The sequence below is a fragment of the Mustela putorius genome, unplaced genomic scaffold (genome assembly GCF_011764305.1).
Source record: "Mustela putorius furo isolate JIRA1106 unplaced genomic scaffold, ASM1176430v1.1 tig00003863_pilon_pilon_pilon, whole genome shotgun sequence".
NCBI classification, from domain to species: domain Eukaryota; kingdom Metazoa; phylum Chordata; class Mammalia; order Carnivora; family Mustelidae; genus Mustela; species Mustela putorius.
This window is the reverse complement of record NW_025422015.1, coordinates 22,683,988-22,707,241: the sequence shown is the minus strand read 5'-3', so window position 1 is coordinate 22,707,241 and position 23,254 is coordinate 22,683,988. Positions and strand designations below refer to the sequence as shown.

Here is a 23,254-nt window from a genome sequence, read left to right as displayed (position 1 = left end):
GGATGACATGCTTTCTTATTTTAAGACTTCCTATAAAGCCATAGTAAGCAAAAGAATTTCATACAAGCATTGAAGGACAGATCTACACATCAGTTCAACAGAGGAGAGAATTCTCACTCACCCCCTACACAGGTGGCTAATTGATTTTCAATAAAAATTAATATGCCAATTTAATTCAATGGGGGAAAGGAAAGTCTTTTGAGCAAGTGTTGTTGGGGGGCAAAAATGAGCCTTGACCCTTACTTAAATCAATACAGAAAGTTAACTCAAAATGTACTACAGACCTAACTGTAATATTTAAAATTCTAGGAAAACAAAACAAAACAACAACAACAAAAACAGAAGAATATCTTCATGATCTTGGGGTAGGCCAAGATTTCTTCAATAAAACACAAAAGGCATGAACCATAAAAGAAAAAATTGATAACATCATCAAAATTTAAACTTAAGCTCTTTGAAAGACATTTTTAAGAAAATTAAATTCTCTTCCATGGATTGAGAGAAAATAGTTGCAATATGAGTATCTGATAAAGAACTTAGATTAAAATTTTATATTAATTAGAACTCAGTAAGAAAGCAATACAATTTTTTTTTTTAGAAAAGGCAAAAAAAATTGAACACTTTACAAATGAAGCTGTATGAATGGCCAATACATGCATGATAAGACAGTCAATATCATTAGTCATCAGGTGTATTCATCATGTCTTTTTATTCTATATGTTTAATGTCTTAATATTTTGGATCCTTGCTGACCCTAGTGGCAGTGATCTCTTGATCTGTTGGCCTTGCCATACCTAAATAACAATAAAACCTACATTTTAAAACACAGGGAAATTCAAATTAGCTGCTCAGTGAAATTCCACTATATACCCACTGACATGATACAATTTTTAAAAGATAACAAGACCAAGTGTTGGTGAGGATGTGAAACATCTGGAATCCTCCTCATCCATTGCTGGTGGGAGTGTGAAATGGTGTAATCATTTCAGAAGGCTGTTCAATAGTTTGTTACAAAGTTAAATGTACATTTACCAAAAGACCCAGCAGTTCTATTCCTAAGTTTTTACTCAAGAGAAATTAAAATATATTTCCATGCAAAGCCTTATACACAAATTTATTCATAATAGCTAGAAACTAGAAATCGAATGTCCATTTTCCACAGATGAATGGATAAACAAATTATGGCACATCTATGGTGATATGGAAGGATATGGAGTGAAAGTGAGATAGCATTCAGCAATTGAAGAATGCAACAGCATAGATGAATTATGCTAAGCAACAGAATAGGATGCACGGATTGCATGGAGCACTGGGTATGGTGCATAAAGAATGAATTTTGGAACACTGAAAAAATGAAAGTAAATTAAATTTTTTTAAAAAGAGTAGGATACATACCAGGGATGCCTGGGTGGCTCGGTTGAGCATCCGACTCCTGATTTCAGCTTAGCTCATGATATCGGGGTTGTGAGATCGAGCTCTCCTCTGGCTCAGCATGGAGTCTGCTTGTCCCTCTCCCTCCTCCATACACCCTGCCGCGCTGGTGTGCACTCTCTCTTCCTCTCTCTAAAATAAATAAATAAAATCTTTTTAAAAAAGTATATATAATGTTAAGAATCCACTTTTATGAAATTCTAGAAAAAGCCAATTTAATCTACATTGACAGAATGTCAGATGTTACCTGGTGCTAAGGGTGGGGAAAATCGACTAGGAAGGGGCACAAAGACAATGTGGGGGCTAGTAGAAATATTCTATAGCTTGACTATGGTGGTGATTGTATGAGTATACAAATGTGTCAAAAACACATTAAAATACAGACTTACATGGGCAGAACTTATTATATGTAAGCTATAGCTCAATAAATTTAATTTTTTAAAAATAGTATCCTTGAAATAGAATCAAATTTTGTCAGTCTAATTTATTATTCTTTTACCCATAATGAGGTAATATGTCTGATTATTCTGAAAATATCATGGAAAGAAAATAAATTATATTTGGAAGCAATTACTGAGACCAGATGGTTTCTCGTTCTTCTAGGAGTTAAGACAATATTAACAATATAGCTTTAAATGCCTGTAAAGAGCCCTATCTCTGTGTACTTTGTATTATTATACATCTACAAAATATCTCTCGGTAACAGTAGCTGTACTTTATAAATCTCTTTTACGAAGCTTAATTGTTAACTGATATATATAGGCTCTGTGATCTATCCCTTCGTAAGCCACCCCCCCATTACCCACCCCCCTCCCCCACCAATTCTGAAATTAGGAGGCTTTTGCTTTCCAGCTCCAACACAAAAACTGTGTGGCCCTTCAGGAATCCACTGTCAGCACAGCCATCTACCCTGCATTCCCCAAAAGGAGGACTGGGAACTCTGAGCAGCTGGATGGATGCCCATGAAAAGAATGTCCCCATCTCTGCTTCTTTTTAGGGGCAGCGGGGAAGATAAAATAGGACGGCCAGATGGCTACAAGTCATTACTGCCTGGCAGCATTCAGGGTGAAATGAGAGTAAATTAATCAGCATTCAAGAGAAATGAATGGCAAGGGGCAATGGGTATTGATGCTATTTTAGCACAAGTCAAATTAAACTTGTAGAAATGACAACATGCATTAATCTCCCCATCCCCTCCAGTAGCTGTGCAAATGAGCTCCTAGTTTCCTTATACAAACAGCTGTTATTTCCCTGTTACTACCTTGGCAGAAAGTGCTAGTAATGGCCTGGTAGCTTACCTCTAGTGATTAATACAGACAGGCTCATTGTACTCATTCTGCTCATGGAAGAACTTAGCCTCCGTTGCTAGGATGAGTTTTTAAAGTGCTGTGCTCTAACAGAAAGCCAGGCTGTGCAATGCAACAATCCGATCTGTCCGTCATCTGCAAACACAGGTTTAAAGGACACCAAGGATGAACTGTTTGGTACTACAGAAGTCATAAAGACTTTTTTCTGAAGGGAAATAGAAATAAAATTATGTTTTTTCTAAAAGGAGCATTCTGACTTACATTTCAAAGGTCAGCTATAAATCTGTGTAATGGCATTGTGTTGGATTATCTTCTCTGTGACAGACATTTAACAATAGTACCATTTAGCAAGAAAAGGTTCACTCAAGTTAAAAAAACAACAGCAACAACAACATAGGGGTGCTTGGTCAGCTCAGGCGGTTAAGCGTCTGCCTTCATGATCCCAGCATCACCGGACTGAGTCCTGCCTTGGGCTCCCTGCTCAGCGGGGAGCCTGCTTCTCCCTGTACCTGCTGTTCTCTCTGCTTGTGCTCTCACTCTCTGACAAATAAATAAATAAAATCTTTTTTTAAAAAGGCGTAAAATCAATCAATGATATCTGGGTTAGATTTCATTTCTGCTTTAGCTACACTCTGACATGAATACTTATGTTTTCATTACTTTCATTAAAAGTATAGGCCTTGGGGCCCCTGGGTGGCTCAGTGGGTTAAGCCACTGCCTTCGGCTCAGGTCATGATCTCAGGGTCCTGGGATCGAGTCCCGCATCGGGCTCTCTGCTCAGCAGGGAGCCTGCTTCCTCCTCTCTCTCTCTCTGCCTGCCTCTATGCCTACTTGTGATCTCTCTCTGTCAAATAAATAAAATCTTTAAAAAAAAAAAAAAGAAGAAATACAGTTCATACATACACACACACACACTGCACACACACACACATACCCTGTTCACAACTGTAAAACAAGTTTCACAAAACTCTTCTCTTTCCACATGAAATGCATTCAAATATTTTTCTCCATTTTGATTCATTTTTTAATACAATTCTGGCTGAGACCCACTAAATTGATTTCATGACCTGACACATGTTATAAAACACAAATGTTACATTTGTACAAGTATGTATATACTTTAAATAAAATGTAATCCTTGGAGCAGGCATTGGGTGGTAGGGATTGTCGTAATAATAATGGCAGCTCTTCTGTACTAAGTGTGTTGTGCTATGGGAGAATTCGATTTTTAATTATAGGGTCACTTGGGTGGCTCAGTAGGCTAAGCAGCAACTCTTGATTTTGGCTCAGGTCATGATCTTGGGGTTGTCATGAGATCGAGTCCTGGGTTAGGCTCTGAGCTACTTGAGATTCTCTCTCCCTCTCCCTCTGTCCCCCTCTCGGCTTGCATGCTAGAAATAAACTCATACATACGTACATACATACATAAAATCATAAAATGGCAATGTTCTAAACCAGGAAAAAAAAAAAAAGCTCCTCTCTGACTTTATCACATAGAGTCTCTGGCGTCACTTCAAACCACCCCCCTCACCCTTGGTCACCTCACAACCCCCCTGCCCTTTAATACTGAACATGGCCGTCTTTGGTGAATGTTCCTCTGAGAGAGCCCGGTAAGTCAGAAGTGCCTTCCTGAGCCTGCACATAGCCAGAAATACCAATGAGATGGGTCATTATCCTTCTGAAATTATGGCAAGAAGCCTAAATTAGAGAATTTAGAAATCACAAAATGGTCTGCAGAGCTGTCTGGTACTTCTCTCAGGATTTTCTTCTCTGGAAAATTTCTTTTCTCCCTCAGCAGCAGATCCAGGTTTGCAAGTCTGAAGCTTTATATTTTGTTGGGGAGGAGTCCCTGTTTCAGAGAAAAAAAAAATACAAAGTTGCAGACACAAAATTCTGTATGAAAGGGAAGATGCATTTCACAGAGACTGAGAAAAGAAATGACAAATTTGTAACAAAAGAAGTTACAAATTTTAAAAAACTAACCACTTCTTTACTTTTATGTATTTATTTTTTTACATTCTGGAGCTTTTGTCAGTCTTTCAGTTTTTTATTTTGTCCTCCACCAGGAATTTCCTTCTTATCATATTTAAGTTTTGGTATAATCAATAATTTTAAAAAACACAAAAATAGTCTGGAATCAAGGCATTATGAAAAGGATTAAGTATTTAAAATTGTTATTATATTGTGGTACATATAATAAAATGTATATTACATACATTGAGCTTTCATAAAGATATATACTTTGATATTAGAACACAGGTTTCTTCATTGACCTGCTTTCTAGATGGCGATTCTGTGTGTTCTTTTGTCCAGAACTGCCCTCACTTCGTCAAGACAAGATCCATTTAACACACTAAAATGTAATCCAATGCTTGGGAATCTGTAAAATTGCACAAAGATACAATTACTGTTTGTAGGACTATTGGTAACTGTTGTCCTCAGACTCCGTTCCCAAAATTTCTATTTTACCCAATTAACTCCAAAATGTATACTTTGCTTGTAATTGTATATAAACTGTAGGAGATATGTTTCATTTTGACAGAGGAATAAGGAGAATCAAATATTCCAGTTATAATTTTACATGCTTGATATTTGGAATGTTTTTTCAGAGTCATTCAGGCTCCTTATATTTCAAATCTTATTTCTCCACTTCCCATATGCTTCTGAAGTTGAGTACCACAGGACATGTTCAAACTGAGCTTTGACCTTTTCCCCCTGAACCTTTAGATCATCCCACAGTGGATGGTAGGAGTATTCGCGAAGCCTTTAACACACCACAACTAGATACAACTTAACTATATGCAGAAATGACTGCAAACCACATATACATTCTACTCACCCAATTAAATGTGTCTCCCCCAATTAAATGCTACTCAGCCCATCTTCCCCAAGACCTGTTCCAAATATGTGTATGGCTGCTCCAACACTACATGACATGGGAGCATGGCAGAAGGGAAGTTGAAGTACAAAGATATGGGTCTTAATTAATTGCAATTAATGTATCTTTCTTTTGCAAACTTTACAAAAACCATGTCCAAGTGTATATATTTTCCGTATCCTTTCCTGGGTCTGGAAGAGCAAATGGAAGGTGCTGGCACTGAAACTTCATTAGCTTAAATTAGTGTAAGTCGGTCTCTGTTCTGATCTCTTAAATCATAAACATATTGACTGATCAAAACATAATGGGTGAAGGGAGAAAAAGCCTGAATTGGTAGGACTTCCATCTCTGAGATTCCAAATACGTTCAAGCAACAGTCAACTTTTTGGTGTGTCAAAATGCCCTCATCTCCCTGGCACTTGGAAGGCAAACATTCACCTTCATTCAAATCCCAGAGAGCTACCCACTTCTGTTACAGCTTATCGCTAATGATGAGAAACATCTGATTTCTAAGGTCACCCTAGATGGAATGGGATTGCAAAGATCTGTGTTCAGGTGGGCATGTTCTAATGATCATTTCCAGTGAACAAAATAACACTTGCAAAGTGCAATGAGCTGACAACTGGGAAAATTTCATGAATGAGACAATGTTGATGCTTCTTGAATTGTTGGGGTCACTTTGTGCTAGCACCATTTACAAAACAAAAGCAAACAAAAATAAAAACAAAAAGCCCCACCATCATAATTTCTCATCATTTGTTCCTTATCTACTGTTCTCTACTTAAGGATCTAAAACCTATATGTTGATGTTTAGGGACAAACTTTATGTTCAGAGGACCAGGACAAATCTTCTAACCTAATGGCCTATATTCAAAAACATGATCTATAGACCTTAATTCCCTGGGAGTCTCCTGGCAAAAAGGACTTGATAGTCCAGTAAGTTTGGAAAAGGCTCATGCAGTATCCCTCTTGGGGATTCACAGTGTACCCTACCGAATTAAAGGCTCTACAAAACCTTGCAGTAAAGAAAGCTGCTCACCCTTGTGGAATGAATTGGAGTTTCGGAGATTAGACACAGAAATGGGCACATTTTCTTGGCCTCTTTATTTTAAATGTTGTCAAATTTTCTATATCCTATTTCTCAGAAGTATGATTTCTATTACTTGTCCTCTTTCTCAATGTGCCCCAGCCACTACACGTCTCATTACATATCTTTGATCATGCCAGAAACATTTCCATTTCAGAAATTTAGTACAGCCTATTCCTCCTGCCTACAATTCTGTTCTTTCAAATATGAATATGACTCCTTCTTTCACTTCACTCAAGACCCTGCTCAAAAGTCAACTTTTCAGAGAAACTTCTGAATTGTGTCCCTTCCCAGAATTCAGTTGTCGAAGCTCTAATCCCCAATGTGATTAGGGCCTTTAAGGAAGTAGTTAAGCTATAATAAGCCATAAGTGTAGGATTCTAACCCAATACGACTGGTACACTTCTAAGAAGGGGGGGGGACACCAGGAATGCCTTTGAACAGGGAAGAGGCCAAGTGAGGACACAGCAAGAAGGTGGCCACCCTACCAGCCAAGGAGAAAGGTCTCAACAGAAACCAACTCTGCCAACACCTTTATCTCTGATTTCTAGCCTCCAAACTCTTGTCTCTAGGAGGCTGAGAAGCCGAAGAGTAGAGTACAGTGGATGAATGTTTGGGCTCTGTGTTCAAACCCTAGCTCTTCTACCTTCTAATGGTGTAATCCTTGATGAGTCACTAAAACTCCAGGAGCTTTTCTGTCTGTAGAATAGTGATGAGAAAAACAGCTCTTACTCCAAAGGCATTGATGTAAGACTGTAATGACACACAACACAAGCAATGATTAGAATACTGCCCAGAAAAATACATGCATTTGATAATGGGTACCCACTATCGCTTAGTGTCTGTTTTCTCCTCTGGAATGTAGTAAGTTCTATAAGGACAGGGAATTGGTCTTAACCAGAGATACATTCATAGTCACCAAATCAGTGCCTCCAGGGCACATGTTAAGATCTTAATAAATATTCTTTGCCTGGAAATATGAAGAAATAAAAGCTGGTAGACAGTCTTACAAAGTTCACACAGAATGTAGATCCTGCATTGTCTCTTCTGTGATCATACCTTTTTTTTATATATATAATTGAATGAGCACCATATAACCCATCATTGCCACATGATTTCAGAGCACTCGTTTTTCTGCTGACCGTAGTACTGATGCCGGGTCATAGTACTTAATTATGAGCCAAGCTAGGAGGGGCAGTTAATAAAGGGCCAAAGAATATAGGTTTCCCACTCAAAGGGGTTGTCAGAACTACATTTACCTTGTGGGTGGTGCTTGGTTTCAGCAAAACGTCCTGCATATAATTATGTCAAAGCACTTCATTTGAAATTCATTAGTTGTGTTTGTGCTGAACTTTTTGTATTGTACATAATTTTATAGCTTCGGTATCAGTCGATGGAACGTGAGCACCTTCCACTGATGGACTTCGGAACTTTCATTAGCCCATGACATGTCACTGGGATGAGTCATTCTTGGTGGCTCAGGCAGATTGATGCGGAATCTAAACCAGGGCCCTGGTGGGTTTGATATTATCTATAATAGGCCACAATTACCTGAGGTCGGCTTTTGCCCATGTCATTCTTTAGAATGAGTCATTCTTTGTGGCTCAGGCAGACTGATGCAGAATAGAAATCAGGCTTGGTGGGTTTGGTGTTACCTGCAATAAGTCACAATTATCTAAGGAAGACTTTAGCCCGGCTCTCACCAAGAGTTTAATAGGTGATGTACGAGTAGTCCCTAGGCATTTTATCACCAAATATCAAAATCTACAACCACTTGTTTCTTAAATAATCATGTAAAATCAACAATGGGAGCATTCACTATAAGGAAATCAGTAGGAGAGTGTAATTCCCAATGCGTTAGCTATGTCCCTCAATTTTCACAGATGTATATTTCCCAGTAATACTAATGGTTTTCCTACTACATGGTAGAGAGCCAGGTGAAGAATTTGCTATAGTTGTGGTAGGAAATTGCACATTGCCTATGGAATCCCACCCTGAATTCCAGTAAATCACATAGATTACCAGTGTGTCCACCATCCCCATCCTTCTATAGCTGCTATGCTTGCTAAATATAACTCCAAGCAGCCAGTTTGGATTGGGATAAGAGCCTTTATAAATAAAAGTTCCCAAGCTCTCTAGGATGTTTTAATCAATTCTAATATTTAATCTTCTAGAAGTTCCCAGTCCTTTGGCATTTTTCATAATTTAAAAAAACATTTAATACTAGCAGTAATCACAAATCAAAGTCTAAAAAGCAATACCCTTTGCAACAGCATTAAAAAATATGAAACTTTTAGGCATAAATCTGACAAAAAATGGTCAAGACTAGCATACTGAAAACTATAAAACATTGTCGTAAAAAGCTAAAGAAGATCCACAGAAAAGGGAAACACATGTGATGTTCTTGGGTCAGAAGACTCACTATTGTTAAAATATCAATTCTCTTCTCATATTGATTCTCTCCTCATTTGCAGATGCAATGCTATGTCAAGGAAAAATCCCAAGAGGACTTTTTATAAAAATTGGCAAGGTAATCCTAAAATTCACATGGAAATGAAAATGACCTGTACTAGCCAAAACAGCTTTGGAAAAGAACAAAGTTGGTGAGCTTAGAGTACCTGATTTCAAGACCTATTTTAAGTCTACGGTCATCAAAACAGAATGGCACTGGTTTAAAGTTTAACAGTAGTATCGTGGAGCAGAATACAGAATGTAGAAATAATTGAACTTCTGATTTGTGAAAAAGGTGCAAAGGTAATTCAGGAGCAAGAACTGCTTTATCCACAAATAGTGTTGGAAAAATTGAATATCTGTATGCAAAAAGAAAGTACTCTAACTTTTATCTGTCATCATATATAAAAATTAACTCATAATAGATCATAACCCTAAATATAAAAGCTTAAACTACAACACTGTTAGAGGAAAACATAAGAGAAAGTCTATGTCATCTTGACCTAGCAGAAGATTTTTTAGACATGACATGAAAAGCACAATCCATAGAAGAATAAATTGGTTAACTGAACTTCATTAAAATTTAATACATCTATGTTTTCAAAGACATGGGTAAGTGAATGAAAAGACAGAGCTAGAATGGGGGAAAAATCCTTGCATATCATATGCATGATAATTGACTTATATCCTGAATATACGAAGAACTCTCAAAACTCAGTGAGAAAATAATCTAATTTTCTTAAAACATGCAAAAATGTTGAACAGACACTTTATGAAATAAGATACATAAAATGGCAAACAGGTACATGAAAAGATGTTCAACATCATTAGGGAACTGCATATTAAAACCGCAGTGAGTTTCCACTAAGTGTCATTGGAATAGCCAAAAAAAATGACCATACCAAGTGTTGGTAAGCATGTGAAGAAAACAGAACTCTTATAACACTGCTGGTAGAGATATAAAATGGTATAACTATTTTGGAAAACTGGTTGACAATTTCTTAAAAAGTTAAACATACATCCAGCCATTTACTATCTTCCCAAGAGAAGTGAGAGCACACGTCCATCAAAAGAATTATACAGGAATGTTCACAGCAGCTCTATTTGTAGTATCCTACTGTGAATAAACACCCAAATGTCCACCAACAGGTTACTGGGTAAAAAATGGATATTCACACAATGAAAAGCTCTTCTGTAATGTAAAGCTGTGTATTAATATGCACAACGACATGGATGAATTTCAAAATTATTATGCCAAGTGAAAGAAGCTAGACAAAAAAGAGACACACTGTATGATTCCACATATATAAAATTCTAAAAAATGCAAACTAACACATAGTAATGTAACAGATCAGGGGATGACTGTGGATTAGGGAAGCATGAGGGGTGGGGAGAGAGATGGCAAAGGAACATAAGAAAACTTTTGGGGTGATGGATGTGTTCATCATTTGGTTGTGACAATGAGCTCAAAGGTATATATGCATAGGCCAAACTTACCAAGTTGTATAGTTTATTATGTCAATTACATCCCAAAAGAGCCATATTTTGGAAAAAAAGTATATTTTTAGTTTACAGTGTTAAATATATTTATTTTCTCTAAGTAAATAGTTTAAAGGCCTATAAAACATATATTTTCTTTTTTTTTTCCCATAGTTTGGCAACCTTCTTTTTTAAAATTTTTTTTTAATTTTATTTTAACTTTTCAGTGTTCCAAGATGCATTGTTCATGCACCACACCCAGTGCTCAGGCAACACGTGCCCTCCTTAATACCCACCCCAGGCTCACCTAACCCCACCCCTCTCCCTCTAAAACCCTTTGTTTCTTAGAGTCCACAGTCTCTCATGGTTTGTTTCCCCCTCCAATTTCCCCCAATTCACAGAAGAGCCTTTTTAAGGAAAGAGTAAGCCTTTGAGTTCACTTCACAGATTGCACCTCTTAGAATTCTCCATGTGGGTCAGAATTAGCTCAGAGCCAGTCACTGACACCACTTCTCACTCTTTCCTTGTTGGAACTTTCTTTTGCAACCATTTCCTGACTTGGCATCCTCTGGGTTCCTCTCCTACCCCACAGAGCCATTGGTTTCCTTCCCTGCTTCTCATCCTTCCTCCCATGTCTTATGTGAGAATGTTCTTTATGGTCTGCAGCTGGTCTCTCTTTTATTCTCATGCACACTCCTTCCTGATCTCTCCACCCACTCTGCCCTGGCCTCCATTTATACTCTAAGAACTCCCAAGAACTCCCACTGCAAGACTTTGTCCCCTCTCCTGACCTCCAGATTTCCACAGGCTTCCCCTTCCATACCTCCAATTTAATGAGTGCATAACTGTAAATGTTCCCCCACTTAAACCTGCTGCTCAGCCTGTGTTCAGGTCTCCCCTAACAGCACTACCATCTCCCCAGCCACCCACGCTAGGCATAGCACAGTGGATGAGAGCACAGGCTCAGGAATACAGTCCCAGTTCTGTCACTTATTACATATACATCTTGGGAAAGTTATTTAACCTCTCTGGGCCTCATTTCTTCATTTGTCTAATGAGTCTCTTCCTTATAAGGTTACTCTGAGGATTAAATAAGATACACATAGAGTATGAGATGCCTGATACATAGTAAGTGCTCAGTGATTAGTAGCATCATGGGTGACATTTACTTCTCTCATAATTCACCAAGGACTATTCATGTGGTTCCTGCCAGCCCCCTGTCCTGCTCTTTTCCTTCCCTCTGCTCCTCCCATCTCAGATTCCTTATATGTTGATACCATGTTGAGACAGCCTACTCTAAACTTTCTTCCATCAGTCAATTCTGTCAAGGGTTACCTAAGTGAGCCCAGGTCAGCTCATGCATTTCCATGATCAAAGACCTTCCACTGGTCCTCCTTGTCCAAATAGCACAGTTCTTAGCATTCAAGACAGGACCCCACTTTTCCACCTTCGTATCTCTGGTCTGAACCCCCTATCAGTTGGGTACTCTCATTTCTTCCCTGTCCTCCATAGACCCTTCTCTACAGTCACATGTTTGTCTAAGAAGGTCGTTCCAAAACTCCCCACCCTGAGGCTCAGCTCAAATGCTATCCTTTTAATGAACTTGGCCCAATTCCCTAACTGGAATTAATCAGTCTCTCTTCAATACTTCCATTGCACTTTACATGTCAAGTTAGGAGCTTATATTATTGTCATTTATATATTTGCCTCACTCTTACTTACCTTGGCTAGGCCTGAGTGTTGACTGGAATGAAATGGAAAGAAAGAGCATGACAGTCTGCCCAACAGCTGCCTAACATCTCCCTGGTAATGTCACCTGCTCATGGAGTCTCTTTGTAGACTGACACTTTACAAATTAGCATCCTGTTCAAGCTGAAAGAGCACCAGAGAGCCACCTCATTGGAAAGCACACAAGAGAAAAAGCAACAACACCACTCAAGGGTCTGTGGAGGGAAAGAAGAGAAGCAAATAAGGTACGACAGATGCTGACTTAATCTTGGCTATTCTAAATGGCTTTTTCTGCAATTAAGATGTCTCTCTTCTGAGAGGAAGCTGTTTACTGTTCACAGCTGAGGAATGCCAGCCAAGCATCCCAGAGATGCTCTCCATTCTTCTCATTTTATAAATTAGGGTGCCACTTTACAAGGGGACTAAGACTCTGAGTGGCCATGCAAAATCTCTGAAGAAAAAAATTAAGAGGCACTCACAAGAGCATGCACTTGATAGAATCTGCCAGCCACTCACCCAGGCAGCTGCCAAGTGGGGAAAGGGACAGGGTTAGAATATGAAGAGGTTATAACATCAACCCAAGAAGATAGCTGTCAATTTCCCCTCCAGATTTCCCAAATTCCAGGAGAGTCTTTCATTACGGAAATGATTCTTTCCATTGCTTTTAGTTTAGTAGACCAGTATCTCTGAACTTTTTTTTTTTTTTACTAAAGCAGTCAGTGGCAACTCAACTTAGTCAATACATCAGTATCAAAATGATTTACTGCCCTTTTTTTTTTTTCCCAGAAACTCTGTAGTTACCACACAAACCACAACACTGGCATTCAGGGCCCAACTTCTACTGTTAATTGTGGACCCAGAGAAATGTGTAAGCAAAAGATAACTAAGAGTACAAACTACTAAAGCAGTGAGCAAAAACTGATGCTTCAAGGAGAGAAGGCTGAGGGGCTATAGAATATCATTGCCATCACTATCAACACTGCAGCCATTACCTCTTTCAGTGTCTATTTCTACTCTCAGAAAGCAGGGGCCATGACTGGCTTATACTATTCTTCATATAGCCAGAGTCTAGCTGAGGGGTTAGGTTCTAGTAGAATTAAACATGTGTTGAATAAATAAATATACCAGTGCACCTCTCAGAAAAGTAATTGAGGAGGACATACTAGGAAGAGTTTTTACATTTGTAAAGAATATTGCTCCTCCTTCCTAGATATTATTTATATCAACTACATATGAAGGAAAATTGACTTTTTCTAGACACAGGCTCATAGGTACATGAGCATGGCTACTCAGTAATTTTCAATTCTGAAATTTAGAAAATGTAGGAAAAATTCTTCCCATGTCTTGGAAGAATATAAATATCTATATTTGGGAAGAATATAAATATCTATATCTATATCTATAGCTGGTAAGATATAAATATCTATAACAATGAGTTTTGCTTGGAGTCAGGTACTGTTCATCCCAGATAAACTGAATACAAAGAAATCTAGTCCTCCTGGTGTCATTCCCAGCCCTGCCAGATAAATGCTTCTCTCTGGAATGGTTTAGAGGAATCACATTACAATTCTTCTACACTTCGTAGCTGAGTTACAGAGTAACCTGCCAGCAATCCTCTCAGATTCACCAGGCTGTTGAAATAGAGCAAAGTCCACAAGATTTCCACTGAGATGTGCTGAGCAAAGGCCAGAGCCCCAGAACGAAACAAGTATAGACTCTGAGCAAAGCTCCCCTCATCCTGAGAGTGAACCCACTGGCCCCTGGGATCCAGGTGATTGGTAATGACCCCTGTGATGCTGGCACTCATGAGGGAGCTCCCTGGGTGGTTCCTGGTCGCTGTGGTCTTCCTACCCGTGGCTCTGCTGCTATTCCTTCTCATCGCCTACTTCAGGATCAAACTGATGGAGGGTAAGTGTGAAGCCACACCAGGCAGTGGCTTGAAGTCCTTTCCTATGGAACACATTTGCAAAAAGCCAGTGCAAGGTCAGTGTTTCTGGCAGGGGGTCTGGGGCAATACCTGGTTGTACCTGTGGGTACTTGCCACCAAGCACTCTCTTCGGATCTCTTCATTGGTGAACAGGCAGCGTGATCCTTTCAGCAGTGCGGAACCTGAGCAAGGCTCTGCGGATCTGCGGTGAGGACCCCTTAACTGTAGCCTTGACCCTGACCTGGACAGATGAACTGTGAATCAGTGATTCTGACCTATGATTGCTTCTCTCTCTCTCTGACAGGGCAATGTATTCCACAAATGTTAAAACACATATCATGATCTGCATTCTATCCCTGACAGACACCTTTGTGCTTGTGACGTGAGTGTGTGCACGTACATTTCTCTCTCACCCATGGAACTTTGATTAAGAAAATGTGCCAAACATTGTGCTATCACAGTGTTTGGCAAATGTAGAGCCCTAACAGATAGTTGAGGGCTTGGGGTAAGCTTTTCATGAGACTATTGTCTTAACGAAAAACAAAACAAACCAAACAAAGAAACAAACAAAACCTCAGGACCTCAAAGTGATTCAGACATAGGCAGTTGGGTCCTGGACTAAGACTGTTTATCCTGCTATAATTAAATTAATGAAGCTGAACTGTGACTTCATAGACTAAATGTTAATAATGTGTCGAGAAAACATTAAATTAATATCATAGAGGTTAATATTTATTTTAGCAATAGCAACAAAAGCCAGTACTATTTAAGTTGGATGGTGTCATATTAAAGCACTATAAAAATAAATTTGAGGGTGCCTGGGTGGCTCAGTGGTTAAGCCGCTGCCTTCGGCTCAGGTCATGATCTCAGGGTCCTGGGATCGAGTCCCACATCGGGCTCTCTGCTCAGCGGGGAGCCTGCTTCCCTCTCCCTCTCTCTGCCTGCCTCTCTGTCTACTGTGATCTCTCTCTGTCAAATAAATAAATAAAATCTTTAAAAAAAATAAAAATAAAAAAAAATAAAAAAAATAAAAATAAATTTGAGAATCATTCCTTTCCCACAAAAACTTGCCAAGTCCAGGCAATGCCTTTATGAATGCCATTCTATAAAACATTTTCAGAATCCTGAATGAAGAAGGCCATCACATATGACCTAAAATCAAGTAGAAGTCCAACTGGGGATATTTTCTTTTTATGGGGGGGCAGGGGTGAAGGGAGAGGGCGACAAAATCTTAAGTAGGCTCCGCACCCAATGTCAAGCCTGACACAGGGCTCGATCTCACAACCCTGAGATCATGACCTGAATCGAAATCAAGAGTCAGATGCTTAACTGACTGAACCATCCAGGTGCCCTGGCGATATTTCTAAGATGAGATTTAGAACATAAATTCTAGGGGCACCTGGGTGAATCAGTGGGTTAAAGCCTCTGCCTTCAGCTCAGGTCATGATCCCAGGGTCCTGGGATCGAGCCCCACATTGAGCTCTTTGCTCAGAGGGAAGCCTGCTTCCCTTCCTCTCTCTCTGCCTGCCTCTCTGCCTACTTGTGATCTCTGTTTGTCAAATAAATAAATAAAAACCTTAAAAAAAAAAGAACATAAATTCTAGAGGACATTATAGAGCACATTATAGAATCACAAGTTTCCAATCATAACATACTCAAATATTCCCTAACCTTTCATTTTTTTTTTGTCTCATTTTTATGAACAACCCTCTTGTTGAATGACCCAGCTGTATTCTGTCTTGCTGTGCAGCATTTCATGTGATAAATCCTTTTCTTTATTAAGTTAGTTTATCCTCCATGGCCTTAAGACCAGTCTACTGGACATTCTGCCACCTAGCCATTCATTAACACTTACCTCTGGAAAAAAGCCTCTGAAAAAAGAAGAGAAAATTAGAAATCCCCAGGATCCTAACTATGGGATTTTAACCTTCCAAACTGGTTGAATGCCTAGCCATTGCAAACATTTCCATTTTGAAAGTCTTTTAAAGCTGTTGCAATGGCTGTTGTCATTCACAGGCATCCCAGGCCTCCAGTGACACTGAGCACCTTATGGAGCAGTGACAGGATGCTGATGTCACAGTCAGAGACCTGAATTGTTCATGTCACTCCCAAGTTTCATCTCTGGCTGCCTTTTTGGGTAGATAAATGTTTAGTATCTCAAAAATGGGTCAAGCCTTAAATGAGGCAATCAACAGACCAATATAGCCTCATGGATTCCAAAATCTCTTATTGGCCTCTACTTATTACTTGCTATAGGTCAGATGGCTCAGCAAGACAAATGGTATTTGGGACAGACTCTTCAAAAAAGGATGAATCTTGGTTTTACAGCCTTACTTATCCCTGGATGACTTCTGGGGGAAAACGTCTATAATCTGCAAAAATTAAAATTAAATGGGTCTATGGTATTTTGCTTATTTAGATAATGGAGATAATTACGAGGTATAGATGTCAATCACATTCCTTCCGAAGGCCCTGGAGAAGGAAGCCTGCCCTTGGCAGTGTGGCCGGGCAGCAAAGGGGGCTGATGCTGGACAAAATGCAGGCAATGTGTGCACACAGTGCCGGGCCGCAAGGACAAGCTCAGCGTGAGCACTAGGATCATTGCACAGTGACACCCTCATTCTTTGACACATCTCTGCCCATCTAAGTTGTCTAGAAATCAAAGCCTCCATGTTTTGCAACAACAAGGTCCCCTGGGTAGAGTCCTTTCACCAAGTCTGAGGCTCCTTCCAAATGTGCACCATACTGCTGGGTAGGAAGAGTTCTCATGCATTCATTCAACACATATTTGAGAAGCTACTATATACCAGGGATTGTTCTAGATTCTGGAACAGATTCTTACTATGGACTTTCAGAATGGAGATAACAATCCCAGGTCCATAAAACCACAAAAGGCATCTGGTGAAATGTTTAGAATTTGGAGGACAGACTTTGCAAATCTCTCTGTTTCTGGTTCTGGCCTCCTTTACAGGTCTGGTCAATGGCCTGAAGAATGACCTGCCCTTCTCCCTAAGTCTTGTCCCAGCGCTGGAGCAGAGCACTCCCACTAGAAGCAGAATCCTCCAAACAGTGAAGAGGCCCCCACAATGATGTAATGAGCCTCCACTTTCTGTGGTTCTTCTCTATGGTCCCCTTTTGTTGGCTCTCACTGAGGTGTGCCTGGAGCTTCCGGGCTACAGGTGAGGAGCACAGGAGGGGTGAGGGAGGAGATGGAAGAAGTCAGCAAGTCTCTCTGCATCAGTCACGTAATGTGGTAGGGGTCCCATCTGAGGCTTACTGTTGGAAAGAATACTAATGACTGTCGGTACACTGTTGCCAGCAGCTTGCTAAGGAACCATCTGCAGGATACCAAGAGAGCACTGTCCTGCTGACTGGCCCAAAGCGGGCTTCTCTCTTGTCAGTTTTCATTCAGTTGAGACTGGGTCCTGAGGGTGGTGGGGTAAGACTAGTAAAGACCCTGGTAACTATTCCTTGTAGGTACCTGGCAAAGATAGCAGCTGAGGGACACCCTGCATTGTTCCTCTCTCTCCAGAATTTTCTATTCCAACCGAGCTTTGCTTATGTTTCCCTCTTCTTCCCAGTGGGAACTGTGCATCCTTTTCTGGAATAATTCCTGATAACATTTTCCACTGTTAGCAGACAACCTTAGTCTAAACATATTTTCATTTTTCTGTGGGTCTGTTCCCTTTATTTCCAAATTTTTCTTTAAAAAAAAAAACTTTAACAACACTTTTTAAAGGTAACTCTTTCTGTAGCTGTTTGCCTATGTGTAAATAGTAATATCTTTTCTATAGTTTGAGGGCAATTGAGATCACATGCCCCAAATAAAATATGACCAGTTTGTATCTTTATTTAGCAGCTCTCATTTAAAAACTGTAACCAGATGGTCAAATGTCATGTCATTAATCTTCCAACCAGGGTTATGGCAAGTGTAATCATTCCTATTTTGTGCCTGAAAAGAAAGGGACATTGACAGATTAACTGGTGTGTTCACAGAACCCCAGAGTCTGATGTTCTGAAACAGAAAATTAGTTTGCCTGGCCCATACGTCCTAGTCCATCAGCCAAGAGAGGCATTTTAAGATGTGATGGAAAGCATGTGGAGGTATTGTAATCACTCAACATTAATCCCTACACTTGAAGCCTTGGGAGGTAATGGTGCATGTAAATTTAATTAGTATGTAGACAACATCAATTTTCTCACAAAGGAAAAAGGAAAATTCTCTAGCATTCTGCACTCTTCAATCTCTGTCAATTGCCTTGAGGAGCAGCTCTTCAGGTGCAGGTCTGAATCTTGAACTTCCCATCAGTGAATCCCTTCATCCACCACTCCCGTGGCCATTTCCTACCTTCTAGAGTAGAAGTTTTGATTATCTCACCTCCCCAACTCCTGAAATTCCTAAACCTCTACTTCCGGTATTATTCTTTGCCCCCAAAATACCATCATGCTGATAAAGGACAAATTGCTCCCTAAATAACCAACACTGCCCAAATAATCTTTTTTGGTTTGTTTGTTTTTGATGTCTATTGAATGCCTGAAAGTTTTTGTGTGGGGTTAGATCCAGCAACTTACATTCTAAAACAAACATCTCAAGTCTGGAAAATGTGCACATGACTAGACGTCTTTTCACTAAACTTCGTATATATGTTTTGGTAGTCAGCAGTCAAAAGGGAAAAAGACACGTATTTGGGAAAAAATCAGATTAATGTAAGGGTTAGTAGAGTGAAATTGTTAAGAGCTTTCAGACCACAAAATCAAATCAAACGCGGTTTAAATTCTTGAGGCTTATTGATGTCACAATGGCCACCCAACCTCTTAAAGTTCAGTTTGATGTCACAATGGCCACCCAACCTCTTAAAGTTCAGTTTCTTCATCTCTAAAATAGAATAATGGCAGAAAATAGCTGTAAGGTTGGTGTGGGGTTTATATGAGGTGATACATACAAGGTTAACAATGCCTATTCCAAAAACTAGTAGTTATTATTATCCCTGGTGGCTTATAAATCCCAAGAAGCCATGTTTTATCATTATAATAACAGCTATTATTAAAATTATCCTATAATAATTAAGCAAATTGTCCAAATCACTCACCTAGAAAGTGGTAGAGACAGGAAATGAACCCTGGCCGACCAGCTCTAAAATTAGCCAACACACAACTCCTGGAGTATTGAACACAGTATTGAATAGTATTGAACACAGATGACATGTTCAACAGATACCTGTTGAATGGATGAATCTTTTCAGCCAAGACAAACAAACTTACCACAAACATGGAAGGCAACTGTGGGAGAATTTTAAATAAGGGAAGGATTTTAGAAAAGTTTTGAGAGGATTTAATCTCTATGTAACAGGAGTAATTATTTCTGATGGGGATTCCTCAGCATAAAGAGGTCACCGTAAGTCAAAGAGGCTGCATTTCTTCACCTGTGGCCCAACAGGAGAACTTTGATGCCTGCAGAATGTCCACCATAATGAACTCAGGTGTTTTCAGGGCCACCGCCAGTCTCACCAGTCTAGTACCTCTCAACATGCTCCTTAATAGATTGATGAGGTAAAACGATGGCCAGGCCACAAGCTGTTTCAGGAGACAGGTGAATTCTTGCTCTTATTCTCTGCATTATACCTTACACCGGATACCGTGGACTGGAGAGCTAACTCCTTGTGGATTGATGAGCTTCCTCTTGGTCTCTTTACTCGGGTTCTCCACTCCTAGAGTGCTCTTCCTTTGATCCCATTACTCGGGTCACCAATTTTCAGTTCTATAGTTTGTATTCTGGTTCCTCATTCACAGCACTTGTCATGTAGTTACTCTTCAGTAATTAAGAACTAAAGGGAAGAAATACTCACATTTCAATGAGTTTAGTGTCTAAGCCCTGGGCCATCTCAAGAAACACCTTGGAAAAGCAATAATCTAATGGACAGGCAGTGTAACTGACTGGTTGAGAGTGTGGGCTCTGGAATCAGACTGCATGGGATGGAATTCTGGATCCATCTATTTTGGGGATCATAGGCAAATTGCTTCTGCTTGATTTCTCCCTGCCTCAATTTGCTCATCTGTAAAGTAAGACTAACAAGGATGACTACAGCATAATGCCATTGCGAGAATTAAATGTGATAAGACACGCAAAAGGATTCACACGTGTCTGACACATAATAAGTACTCAATAAATATTAGCTATTCTATCTTGAGGCTCATGCAGCCTATGGCCTGTCACCATCCAATGCATACGTAACACCTCCAGACTATAATGGCAAGCCATCACAGAGGCCTAGAACTCAGGTCAAGGAGAGTGCATTTGCCCTGGGGCACATGGCATATAAAATGTCTGGCAAGGGGTAAGTTGCTTGGATTTGATACAGGAGCCAAAGGGAAGATTTTCAGGCTCAAGTCTATAAACATGTGTTACCTCCCATAAGATTGCAAACTCCTGGTCTTTGGCTTTGGATAACCCGAATAATTATAATTCTGAAAAGAAAACTGGTAAGAGTAAAAGCAGGTTCAGTGGTGTATGTTGGTGGTGGTCAGGAAGGGAGATATAGATATAGATATAGATACAGATTTTTTTTTTTTCCTGTATCAGGAAGATCCCAGATCCCAAGCAATACTTGTGGGGATCTCAAGAGAAATCTCGGGCCTCAAGATCCTATATGTTATTGCCAATGAGAGAACAATGGAAGCTATGGGAGCAGATAAGAAGACACAGAATGATAGTGCATAATAAAAGCCAAAAGGAGGAAAATAACTGGTGTGTGGTGGGCTTGTGTCAAATGCTACAGGGAAGGAAGTTGGGGGCTGAAAAATGCCACCAGATTTTGTAATTACGATATCGCTGATGAGTTTGAATAGTTCAGTAGAGTAGCTTTAACTGTAGCCATGTTTCAAGGGGTTAAGGAATGTGCAGGAGGTAAAAAGTTAAAACAGAGTTTTCAGTAAAGGATGTCAAAAGGTAAAAGGGAGAAGACTAATTTGGCATATCTAAAGACTAAATGTGCCCAACACATTTTGGGACAGGGTCAGAGACAGAAACTCTGTCTTACTCATTTTCACATCCCCAGCCCCCATTCTACAGACTTGCTTTATGGATGCTTATTGAATGAGGGAGTCCAAATACATTTAATCAGCACTTAATCGGCTAAATATTAAATACCCTTAGCACATAACAAGGATTACAGTGGTACTTTGCCCACTACAGTCGGGGCCACCCTTTCACAATAAGCATTTACATTTCTGTTGGAAGTTGCTGGGGAGGGAGGGGAGACCCTGCAACAGGCCTTGCTCTGGGGACCCGGCCTTGAGTAACTTCTAGAAACGCTGGCCAACACCCACACGAGTCGTCCATGATCCAGGGCAGGCACTCTGCTGCCTCCAAAGTATTAATTGATAATTTTCCTTTCAGTTAATGAAGAACTGTCGCAGACCCCCCAACACCAGCACAAACACGAGGCTGGCTCTGACCTGTACCAGAGGAAGAAAAGAACGTGACCTGGGGACTGACCCATAGCAAATTTCTACTGAGCAGAGAGCAACGGTCAATGGCTTAGCTCCTAACATAAGTTCATAAACTCGAACAACAACACAAATAGAGTACTAAAAAGCTGGTTCCGAACCACTTTGCAAAGTGGCAGCTGTTACCCTGGGGGGATGTCTACAAGACTCCGTTAAAGAGCAGTTCGTCAGAGAGTACCAAGAATACAAGATTTTCTTGGATGTGCAGTATGGACTGGACACTTAGCATCTTTTTAACTTTTATAAGACTCTGTCTATTCTGAAGGACACTATTTTTAAAATAAAACTCAAGTATCCTTATTACATAATCCTATGGAAGCGTACGTTATTCTGATTTTGTTGGTGAAGCAGCTCTGGTAGAGAACAAACATTGGCAAAAGACGAGTACCTTGAGGCCTCTGCAGATTCCCTCTTCCAGAGTATTCCCACTCCCTCCACCTGCTGCAGCACGACTCTTAAATGACGTCCTTCCAGGCATCACTTCCAGCCCTGGGTTGGCTACTCTCCCTTTTCCAGCTGCCTCCACAAATCACATCACCCTTGTGATGACCCACAAAACAAGTGGAGTCTCTCCACACCAACGAAGGCAGCTTTCATCAAGAAATGTCTTGGAAATACTGGCAATTTGCCAGTGGGCAAAGGGAAGAACAGGACGGTCATGTAACTCATACGGAGAATAGCTCAAGCATTTGCCTCTAAAACCAAAACATCAGGGAGCTATTTCTAAATAAGGAAAGAAATCAACATTTCACTAGCAGAATTCTTTTTTCAGGGGGAGCCCCAAGGAGCCAACATAGATAACCAAAAAGAAACACTTAATTCAAAGTGGTCATTAAAATAGATTGAGTACTCTTGTGCTCTCCACAGTTTTTTAGTCAAGACCAACAAAAGATGCTTCCTGTGTCCTAAGCAGGAGTCTGATGATATTCCAGTCTTTGCGTGTGAATCTAACAGGCTATTAGCATGATTAACTTTATAAAATGTACTGAGTTTGGTCACCTGTAAGAAACGTACCAACTTCTGTAGTGATCCCTAATCTTAAGAAAGATTGTGCGAATGACCAAAAGCAAGAAGGCACCACTGGTGCTGGGTATTTTCTTAGCTACCTCTCTCCCCACTCCAAACTCTTCACATGCATCCAGAGTCATTAGTCTCCATTTGCCCTTCTTGCCTCATGTAGAACTCAGTGTTTGAAGACACTCATTCTGTGTTTTATTGCATTTGATTACAGTGGAACTGTCTGCTGGGGCTTTCAGACAGAGGTAATTTAAAATAACAGCGTTCGTGCCATATGGAAGGAATAATAATACTCTATCAGTTCTGGGAGGGATCTCTTTTTAGCCCCTGATGGAAATCAGCTTGTGTAAAAATGCTTTCTTTAACAGAAGGCGTGCAAGGATGCATCGTCTTCCCAGCTGGCCACCAGGGTTGGCTCCACCTTCTTCTGGAAAGACGGGAGC

General features: G+C 40.0%; 3 long non-coding RNA genes across 4 annotated transcripts; 1 reads left to right on the top strand and 2 right to left on the bottom strand.

The window, feature by feature from the left end:
• Nucleotides 1-1,505: 1,505 nt before the first annotated feature.
• Nucleotides 1,506-3,165, bottom strand: LOC106007271. The gene is made up of 3 exons (XR_001181942.2): nucleotides 3,000-3,165; nucleotides 2,730-2,873; nucleotides 1,506-1,563 (listed from the first exon to the last, which is right to left on the bottom strand). It is a non-coding gene; the product is annotated as an uncharacterized LOC106007271 (long non-coding RNA).
• Nucleotides 3,166-3,648: 483 nt separating this feature from the next.
• LOC106007268 lies at nucleotides 3,649-16,340 on the bottom strand. Of its 2 annotated transcripts, none has more exons than XR_001181937.2 (5): nucleotides 16,144-16,340; nucleotides 14,389-14,529; nucleotides 7,350-7,456; nucleotides 5,012-5,118; nucleotides 3,649-4,587 (listed from the first exon to the last, which is right to left on the bottom strand). It is a non-coding gene; the product is annotated as an uncharacterized LOC106007268 (long non-coding RNA). The 2 variants fall into 2 exon arrangements; XR_001181940.2 differs by lacking the exons at nucleotides 14,389-14,529; nucleotides 16,144-16,340 and adding exons at nucleotides 7,963-8,358; nucleotides 12,356-12,715.
• Nucleotides 13,967-22,102, top strand: LOC123387853. Its single transcript, XR_006602352.1, has 2 exons — nucleotides 13,967-14,269; nucleotides 21,685-22,102. It is a non-coding gene; the product is annotated as an uncharacterized LOC123387853 (long non-coding RNA).
• Nucleotides 22,103-23,254: the final 1,152 nt, after the last annotated feature.